Raw genomic sequence first — 11,095 nt, 5'->3', positions numbered from 1 at the left:
TAGGGTGGTGTAGCTGTATTGGAGTCCCCCTGATGTGGGGGGAGGCTCCAATTCACCCACCCCACCTTCCAATGCTGACCGGGGAAGCCCTAGAATGGGCTCCTTCTGCTCCCTTTCCCCGCTCCCATTCTGAAACAGGGATAGGCTGGGAAAGAGGAGGGGACATTGCCAGAGGAAACTGGCTATAGGCTGCAGCCAGCAGCTAGACCCTCCCCCCACACCCAGAACCAGCAGTGAACTTCTGTTTGTTCCAGGGGATCCCTGTAATTCAGAACACATCCTGCAAAGCCTTCTCTGTTACAGTGGGGAGATGCACTTCTGTCTGCACTCCCAGGTTTCACCGGGGGGGAGGGCTTGGTAGTTGTTTTATTTTTTACTACACACACACACACACACACACACACACACACACACACAATAGAGCAATTCATCTATTGCAAAGTTTTCAGAAAGCCCACAACAAGTCAGAACACTAGATTCCTATTTGAAATCTCTAGATTTACCTTTTGAATCAAGTTTGCACAACAAAGAGTGCATGGCACCTGAGGCACCTTTGAAAGGATCTCAAGGCACCTCAGGGTGCTACAACACCCTGGCTGAGAATCACTGATCTAGGCTGTAATTTAGAGAATCTATGCCAAAGCTGAGAACTAACTGAAAGGGCAACGGATGCATTCCATTTAAACTGGCTACTTACCAGCTGGAGCCAGATAATTGCTGCATTCTGATTCTTTATTTATTTATGAAATGCTATAAGAATGCTTGATGCTATACAGATGAAGACTCAAGATATGGCCCCTGCCTCAAGGAGCTTGGTGGCCAATTGGACATATTGAACACTGCAGGTATATACTGTGTAACAGCTGCATTTCTACATTTTTTAATAATAGGGAAGGTAGGTAAGAGAGGATGAGTTGGTTTTGGAGGCACCCCCCCCCCCACCTTTACAGATGTAGATATGACTTGGGAGAGACAGTAGGGGTAGGGAAGAGATTCCATTGAGTTTGAGGCAGAGGAGAGAGACTGAATGGGAAGAGATAGGAAGAAATATAGAGGGATTCTTGTTTTCTTGTATGGAGACACTGAATGTAGGTTGAGAAGCAAATGCGGATTGGGCATGGGGGAGCTTGCTCCTTGGTAGGAGCAGGAGAGGTGGTATGGTGGACTACTTTTCAATTTAGGGGCTTTAGGACAGGCAAGTTGCTTTTTTGTACTTTTGTCCTTTAATATTTTATTCTATTTCTATCATCTTTTTGTCTTTCACTTTAAGCCACTCTGAGTCATTTGGGGAATGGCAGCCTAGAAATCAGATAAATAAATAAGTATGTTTCAAAAAAGGGGTGATGTGACACTAAAATATTTAGATTCAAATTTAGAACAGTACACATTTTAGAGCTCTTTGGAGCCAAGCATTTGGTATGATCACTTATATAATGTATCCAGTGTCATAGCCCACATAGTTTGAACCCCTGTCTCCTCCAGCTGTGGCCAGTATAGGAATATAAAATATCTCCATTCCTAGCTCAGTGGGGGAGGGGGAGATATCAGCATTATCATATCTTTTCACTATCTATAATGTTACCATATGTGGATAATTGTATACTTTGACAACGAATAGATATTTCAGATCTATATTCATTTAATGCACATCATTCCCTTGCAAGACACTTACCAGAAAAAACCTGACAAATTATCTCACTGATTGGCAGTGAGATAATTCCACTAAATTCATGTTACTTATAACCAATGGATAATTCCAGCTCACCTTGTTTACTGTTAGCACAGGATTATCAAGGCCTTCTCAGCTAATTCTACTATTGCTTTGTAAGAAGAAGATGCAAAAGTCATCCAGGTCTTATTGACTTCAGTTAGTTTTGCATTAGGCTCTAAATACAATTCATATTTAAGCAATATTAACTGAGTACCACTTCTTTAATGCTTAGATGTTAACTGCCTATAAAAAGAAAGATGGAGAAGGCAATATAAATAATGAAGAGCAGCAGGAGGGAAATTTACTTATGCCATAACTTGAATGACTGAATTTAAGAAATTTAGAATGTATAGGTTTTTTTCATTCTCTTTTTTTTACCTAACACAATCAGAAAACTAGATGGGAAAAGGAAACAGAAAGTAAGAATTGGAGTGACTGCTGGGAAACTCATTTTAAAGTTTGCTTCTTTCTCTTCCTTGTTAGATTAAAAAATGTATACAGTTGACAAGGTTTGTGGTGCAAATGATGGAAGAGATAAATGCCTACAAGGTTTGATTTGTGAATCAAATTGGTTGTTCAGTCATAACTTCTTTAATATTTAATGTTGTGGCTTATTCAATTTTAGGGGCCCCTAAATACTATAGCACTCATAAAAATATTTTAACATCCATTACATTGGCTTCATCTCATTCAAAGAACAAAATTCCGAATAAGTGGGGACTTATCTTTTAAATAAGCTCATTCATCAAGTGGGCTTTCCCAATCTATTCTAGGGCTAGCATTAATCAGACTAAAAGGCACAAATATAAGGCATTTACACATGTGCTCCGGGAGGTGGATGGGCACCCAGAGTGTCCAGAGCATCACATGTATCAGTGTCCTCACACTGATAAATGGCAGCAGGGGCACCTTACCTAAAGCTCTTCAAATGCACTTTAGTTAAAATGCCCCTGCAGCCATTTTTAGTGTAATGATACATGTGTCTCTGGAGTCTGCTGTAGTGCAGTAATTACCACGCTACAGGACACTTAATTAATCAAGCCTGCTCTCATGCGCTGTAATTACAGCAAGTTGAAGCAGCATTGATGGATGTCTATAGGTGCCCATAGATTCTAAGTGTTAGGAACAGAGTCACCTAATAAACATACCTTAGAAAGAAAAATCTTGCCCCAATCATTTAGTCAACTCATAAAGAATAGTAATATAATACAGGGTTATACGAGTCCTACACCCAATTTCCAATACTACTGACTGTCAGTTAGATTACACTGTATTCTCCTTTAAAGGGGAACAAAGCAGGCATTTATTTTACTTGTGATTTCATTAACACATAAGGAATAAAACATTGAAGGTAGAAATCCCTCGATATGGGGATGACAATCTTCCAGTAAACAGGGAAGTCATTGTTGATTCAGTAGATGATGAAGAAGGGTGACCTGACATCTGCATGGATCACAGACATGGAAAATAGTTGTAGGAGGCAAGAGTAGACCTTGATGATGTTGGGTCATATCTCTTTCTCTTTGTCTCTCTGTCTCTCTCACTACTATAATGAAGTATTTTTCTCAGCATGATTAAGGCCTTGTCATACACCTGAGTCTCCAAGGTACTGATATCAATATTGTATTTCTTGAGGTTGGCCTTCAAGGTATCCTTTAATCTCTTCTTTTGACCACCTCTAGAGTGGTGATAATAAACTGGAAGTACAGGATGTGTTTTGGGACGCAGTTGTCAGGAATCCTTATGACACATCTTGTCCAATGAAGCTGGTGTCATATAAGGACTGCTTCAATGATGGTAGTGTTTGCTTGAGCCAGAATGCTGGGGCTCAGTCTTATGTCCTTCCAGATGATGTGGAGGATTTTCTGAAGACGTTATTGATCATAGCATTTCAAAGCTTTCAGGTGTTTCTAATATATCATCCAAGTTTCATTTCCTTACATCAGGGTACAGATGGTAAGTGTGGTAGAAGTTTGATTTGGGTCCTTATGTCACGATCATCCAAGACAATTTTGGAAATGTTCAAAGGCAGTACTGGAAAATTTTAGCTGGTGTTGAATATCATTGTGTATGTTTATTTTCTGGGAAAGCTGGCTACCCAGGGAGAGGAAAACCTAACACTGTCCAAGAATTACCGTGTAATTGTGGTGTGTGGAGAAGCAACTGGTTAGTTTGCGGTAGGATGGTAAAGGATCTTGGTTTTTGTTAAGTTGGTAATGAGCCCAAACATTTCATTCACTTCACATATGCAATCTAGTGACCTGGAGATCCTTAAATGAGTGGGTACACATGACACAAGTGTCAACATGCTGAAGAACAGTGATGGACAAGCTGTTTATCTTGGATTTAGAAATTAACTGGCTGATGTTAAAGAGATTCCTGCCCATGCAATACTGGATGCTGACTCCAGAAAGAAGTTTATCAGCAATGAGATGTGAAATAGCTGCAATATAGATGTACAAGTGTTGGTGTAAGCACACACCTTTGCTTGACTCCAGTTTTAATAGAAAAAGAGGACTTTCCAAGCCATTGCTTATGACAGTTGCCATCATGTTGTCATGAAGGATTCTGATAATGATAACAAATTTTGGTGGTCATCCAAGTCTCCTCAGGACTTTCCATAGGGCCTCTCCATTGACTGAACCAAAGGCCTTAGCAAGGTCAATTAAGTCCATATGATCTCACTGTTGCTCATGGCACTTCTGCAGCTTTGTACCCCAGAGTTATATGAAACCACACTGAGACTTGGGTAAAACCTCCTCAGGAAAGCAAGTGAGTCTATTGAGAAGAATGTGATCAAAGACCTTCCTAGCTATGGGCAGGAGGACAATACCATGATAATTGCTGCAATTCAATCTACCTCCTTTTTTGATTATGGTAACAACTGTCTAATTGCCCATCAAAAATGATGGATTTCAGGGACTGTTTACATGTCTCTCCCTTGTCCACATGCTCACCCTGGGGCCAGCCATATAAAGACCTCCTCCGCCACCACCACTATTGCCGTCTCCAGCCTCTGGTGCAGGGGCTCCTTCCTCCCACTCACCTCTGCTTTGTAGCATGGCTTCCTCCCACCTCCCTTCCCCTTCCTCTCTCTCTACCGCTTCCCCCTCCCTCCCAGCTGTTATCTGGGCTGGGCAATGGTGAGGCTCCACCACTGTGGCCTGCCTCCCCTGCCCTACCTACTTTCCTCCCTTTCTTCCTTCCCTGCCTCCCATTCCTGACAACAACTGTCACCATGACCCCCACCTTCACCTCCCCCCAGCCCACACCTGCCCAGGCCCATATAGCCTTTCTCCCTCTCCACCACATCCACCTCCCTGCCAGCTGTTGTTGGGGCCCCCTTCCCACTAACCCTCCTCCCTCCCTCCCTCCCCACCGCCTGGCCCTGATAACACCATGGGCCTCCCCCCTTAGCCACCCCCTGCCCTGTTGCCCTCCCTCCCTCCCTCCGTGCCTGCCTGCCACCTCCCCCTCCCTGCTGGCTGTTCTGGGTGGTGGCAGGGATGGGGGGTGCCACCACACTGCCCCCCTGCCCTCAGGCAGGGAGGCATGGGAAAGCCCCGCTGCTCGAGTAGCCAGGCATGTTTACCACTGCCACAAACTTCTCTGGCAGTGACTCAAACTTGGACCCGTGCAGCCTGGACCCATGCAACCAATTGCCACCCTCCCTCTCAGCAGTGCACACGCAGTTGGCCAAAAGTGTTATGGACAGACAGACTAAGCCCATTATTATATTAGAATTCTGTCATCTCTCAAATTGCTGGGAATCTGTTCACGTTGCCACATTTTTATAATAATTACATATAGTTGCTGAGAGACCTTTTTTTTCCACCTTGCTTATGAATTTCAGCTGGCTTATAAATTTTCAGGAAATAACACCTTAAATGAGCCATCATTACCAACAGTCATTGCCATTGTCTATGAGATCTCCACTTCATAACACTTACAAGGGTCACTGGCATCCCTAGGGTAGTGTCTTAATTGGGGTGAAGTGTTTATTGTTCGGAGGGCTGGTGAACTGTGGAAAATAATTAACATATTCCAAACCCTGTTTTACTGTGTTGTTTACAGGAATTTCCCTCTGAGAGCCATATCAATGATATACAAATTCATTACTGTGGTACTGCCTAGCTTCACTAAAATCAAGCTAATTTATAAACCCAAGCCATGAATACTATTTTTCTTATCCAGATATATATAGATTTAGTTTAATCTACCTCATGTTTTCAAAGTCTTTTGCATTTTAATCTTCCTTGCCATAGAGAAAATATGTTGTTTTTTTTTTAACTCAAAGTACTTATTTTTAAACAAGATAGTTAACAACTTTACTTAAATATTACATTACATTATTAATAGATATAAAATGAAGATTGGGGAATATGGTGAACAAGGAAACTGATATTCAGTTACAGTAGTGATTTTCAACCAAAGTGTGATGTTATCCTGGGGGGTCCTGAGATCTTTTTATGTCCATATGCTCCTAAGCTTCCTTGGTTCTCAGTAAGGTATAACAGTGGTGTTAGGGTATAATGTTAGGGATAACGGAGACCTGGTGGGACTCCACCCATGACTGGATTGTGGGTATAGATGGCTATACCCTGTACAGGAGGGACTGAATGGACAAAAAGGGGGAGGACTAGCTCTCTATGTCAAGGAGAGCTACGCGTCCCTACAAGCTGACATCTGCACCCACGGTGGATGACTAGAGACCCTCTGGGAAAAATCCATGGGGAACACAGCACAGAGGATACAATGGTGGGAGTCTACTACAGACCTCTCTCCCAGAAGCAAGAGATTGACCAGGAGTTCACCAGAGAATTGGCTGAGGCTGCACACTCCCGGTCCATGGTTGTCATGGGAGACTTCAACTATACCCAGACCTCTAGTGGGAAGGGCACTCGGCCAAAACTGAACAGTCGCAAAGCTTCCTGACATGTGTAGATGAGCTCTATCTGACTCAAGAAGTCTATGGGCCAATGAGGGGCAAAGCATTGCTCGACCTGGTACTGGTAACTGGGGATGACCTAATCAGCAACCTAATGATTGAAGGGAAGCTGGGTGACAGCGACCACGAGCTGATCACCTTCACCATCCACCAAAAAGCTGTCAAGTCAGTCAGAAGTACAGAGGTCCTCGACTTCAGGAGCTGACAAGCTCAGGAGACTTGTCAGTGAGGCCCTAAGGGACAATGACCCCAACGGGAGGGGAGTCCAGGAAGAGTGGTGGCTCCTCAAGGGAGAAATCCTAGATGCACAAGCTAAGGCTGTTCCATCTTGGAGGAAAGACAGCAAGAAAACACAGCAGCCCCCTTGGCTCAACAAGGAACTAGCAAACCTCCTGCATCTAAAAAGACAGATGTACAAAGGATGGAGGACAGGATCCACCTCCAAGGAGGAATATACTGCACTGGTCCAAACTTGAAGGGAGCAAACCAGGGAAGATAAGACTGTGATGAAACTCCAGCTGGCTACAAGTATCAAGGACAATAAAAAGTCCTTTTTTAAAATATGTGGGGAGCCAGAGGAAAAGCAAGGGCAACAATGGACCCCTGTTAAACCAGATGGGAGAACTGATGACTGATGCCCAGGAAAAAGTCAACCTACTAAATTGGTACTTTGTGTCGATCTTTCACCAGTCCCATGGGACACCCCTGCCCATTACGGGACAGAGATGCCTGAGTAAAGGTGGCTCCTTGCCCTCCAATCAATGCTGACCTTGTGAATGAACACCTTGAGAGACTGGACACCTTCAAGTCAGCTGGCCCTGACAATTTACACCCCAAAGTACTCAAGGAGCCAGGCTGCATCATAGCTCAGTCCCTGGCATGGATCTTTGAGAGCTCCTGGTGCTCTGGTGAAGTGCCCAATGACTGGAAGAAGGCCAATGTGGTGCCTATCTTCAAGAAAGGGTAGAATGTGGATCCGGCAAATTACAGGCCCATCAGCCTGACCTCTATCCCGGAGAAGGTCTTAGAATAGATTATCAAAGAGGCCATTCTTAATGGACTGCCTGATGGCAACACCCTGAGGGATAGCCAGCGCGGGTTTGTTGCAGGTAGGTTGTGCTTGACCAATCTCATTTCCTTTTACAACCAGGTGACCTATTACCTGGACAAGGGGGAAGATATTGATGTTGTATATCTTGATTTTAAAGAAGCCTTCGATCTGCTACCCCGTGATCACCTCTTGGCAAAACTGCCCAAATGCGGCCTCAGGTCCACCATGGTCCGCTGGCTGCGAAATTGGCTCCATGGTCAGACCCAGAGGGTGGTGGTTGATGGAAGTCAATCGTCATGGTGCCGTGTGACCAGTTAGGTCCCCCAAGGCTCTGTCCTTGGACCTATATTGTTCAACCTTTCATTAATAACGTGGACATTGGAGTCAGAAGCAGACTGGCCAAGTTTGCCGATGATACCAAACTTTGGGGTAAAGCATCCACACCTGAGGACAGGGGGGTAATCCAGGCTGACCTTGATAGGCTCAGGAAATGGGTGGAAGAGAACCTGATGGTGTTTAACACTGAAAAATGCAAGGTTCTTCACTTTCGGAGGAAAAACCTGCAGCATGCATATAGGCTTGGTAGTGCTACACTGGCTAGCACTACGGACAAAAGGGACTTGGGGGTCAGAATTGACCACAAGAGGAACATGAGCCTTCAATGTGATGCTGTGGCTAGTAAAGCGAGCAAAACCTTCGCTTCCATCCATAGATGCTTCTCAAGCATATCCCTGGACGTCATTCTCCTGTTATACTCAGCCTTGGTGAGGCCACAGCTGGAGTAGTGCATCCAGTTGTGGTCCCCACAATTCTAAAAGGATGTGGAGAATCTTGAGAGAGTCCAGAGGAGAGCCATGCACATGATCAGAGGTCAGAAAAACAGACCTTATGATGAGAGGCTGAGAGTTATGGGACTCTTTAGCCTGGAAAAGCGTAGGCTCAAGGGCAATCTGATGGCCACCTATAAGTTTATAAGGGGTGTTTCACCAGGATCTGGGGGAACGTTTGTTCACCAGAGCCCCCCAAGGGATGAGACGGTTGAACAGTTATAAACTCCTGCAAGACTGTTAGAGGCTGGACATAAGAAAGAACTTCTTTACTGTCCGAGCCCCCAAGGTCTGGAATAGCCTGCCACCGGAGGTGCTTCAAGCACCAAATTTGAATGCCTTCATGAGAAACCTGGATGCTTTTCTTGCTGGGATCCTATGACCCCAGCTGACTTCCTGCCCCTGAGGTAGGGGACTGGACTCAATGATCTTCCAAGATCCCTTCCAGCCCTAATGTCTATGAAATCTATTAACTCTATTGTGGTCTTTCTGAGTTCGTTGCAACAGTAGAATTGTTCTATTAATTTTCTGCACTAAAAAATGAGTGAAAACTAAGAGCTGGCATTGTCCAAGGAATTCCTTGAGTCTAACAGGGTAGAAAAAACATGAAATTACTGTAAAGATAGCATTTAATGATCTGGGGATCATTTATGTAGAAGATATGCTAGTTGCTAAGCTTGATGTCTTCACCTATAGGATTGTTTTAAATAGTCATTTTATGAACAAAAATACATAGTTTCAAAAAATACTGTCAATGTCTTAAAAAAACACCCACAACCCTAGTGTGCCAGAGGAGACTAATGCATGTTTACAGAACAGCTTATTTTTCTTTTCCATTTTCTCCCTGAGTAATTTCCCTCTCACCCCCAGCATTACTGATTATTCTTTGACTGTTTTCAGAATTAAGTGGTTGTTTATCATGTTCATAGTCCTTAGTCAAGCTTTCTCTGCTGGATACTTACCAGTCTGCTGGCTCTTGCTCTGGGCCCATATGTTCCTAAGCTTCCTTGGTTCTCAGTAAGCTTCTGCCAACACCTCTGGCAAATTTCTACGTCATAAACTGTCCCCTAACCCTTCACAGAAAGCGGATTTTGTGACCAAGCTATCCTAAGCCTCAGGACTAACTCCAACCTATCAAAATCTCCAGATACTAAAGCACACTGTTTCCAACACTTTGCCCAGGTCAATTCACAGAATGCAAAATGTTTTGTGGAAATGTCTCAGGTTTAAGAAAATGTTGTTAAAATACAGGCAGGTTTCTGACAGATTCCTGCATAGGACTACAGTGGAATGCAAGCATCCAAGTGGTATAGCTCTGCTTCTACCCTGCTTTTTCAGCTGCCTTATGCCTGTGGACTTGGGGCATTTGGGTTCTTCAGTCTCAACAGTCCTGTTGGGTTGATTTAAAATTTTCTTCTCATGGAGCCAGAAACCTGAAATTCCTAGGAGCTCTAGACTCAGAAGTCTTCAGATAGAGTGACCATCCTGAAATGAAGGCAGAAGGCTGGAAATATTGGGAGCCTTGGAAAAGCCTACTATAGTTGGTACTCTTAGGATCTAGGCTCCTGGATCTAAAAAAAGAGAACCTAAAAAGTTTGAGTTTTGGTGTGGAGAGCAATTGTGTAGAGCCCTTCCAACTATTCTCTTGAAGCTGACCCACTAGGCAGCCAAGAGGGAAAGATACGTATGGTGAATAAGAAGAAAACAAGCCAGAGAGAATACAGCTAAGTGAGGAGGACATTGCCTTGGAAGGGAGAGGGCCCTGGATGCTGCTGGGACAAAAAAATATCCTATTGCTGTGTGTCCATTTTATTGTTGATTATGTATTAAATGGAAGGTGCAGAAAAGCCAGTGAGGGCTTAATACAATGCCTAGACCATGGGCTTTTGGTTAGAACATTTCTTCTGGGAAAGTGAGAAATTTAGATGCAAGCTCTTCTAGGTGAGGGGATCTAGAACCTGATTTTCTCATACCCTGGGCAAGTACTAAGCCAGGGGTCAGCAACACAAAGCCTGTGAAGTAGAGGGGGCTTTGTCTGCACTGAAGCGTTGTGCCATGGGTGGGTGGCTGGGCAGCTTTATCTGCACAACAACTATCCAGCAGGCAGAACCAGTGTTGTTGGAGGTGGTGGTAGCAGGGGGTCAGAAGCACTGTACTGTCTCAGGTCTGAGCTGGGTTGACTTGGCCTGTCTCTGCAAAAGTTTGCCTACCACTACACAAGGCCAGGAGTTGGCAAACTTTTCCTAGTGTGGGTTGTAGCTTGTAATCCAGAAGTCTCTGTGTTCCCCCCCTCAGGTGCCTGTACTAATCCAACCCATCCAACCCATATTCACTCTGCAGCAAGGGAAGTGCAGGCAGAATGGAGCACTGTGGAGGGGATGGGTTGCATGGAACAGGTCCATGCCACTGATCCTCCATGCCAGATCAGACCTATGTAGGCTCAATCAGCCCTGTTTGCACACCAGATACAGCTTGCAGGCCATATGTTGCTGACCCCTGCATTAGGCTATCAGACGAAAAAGTAGGGGGGCTTTCTGTTTTCTCTATTTTACTTCTGA

This window comes from Alligator sinensis, unplaced genomic scaffold (genome assembly GCF_000455745.1).
Source record: "Alligator sinensis unplaced genomic scaffold, ASM45574v1 scaffold348_1, whole genome shotgun sequence".
NCBI classification, from domain to species: Eukaryota; Metazoa; Chordata; order Crocodylia; family Alligatoridae; genus Alligator; species Alligator sinensis.
The sequence above is the reverse complement of the archived record's forward strand: the minus strand, read 5'-3'. Positions refer to the sequence as shown.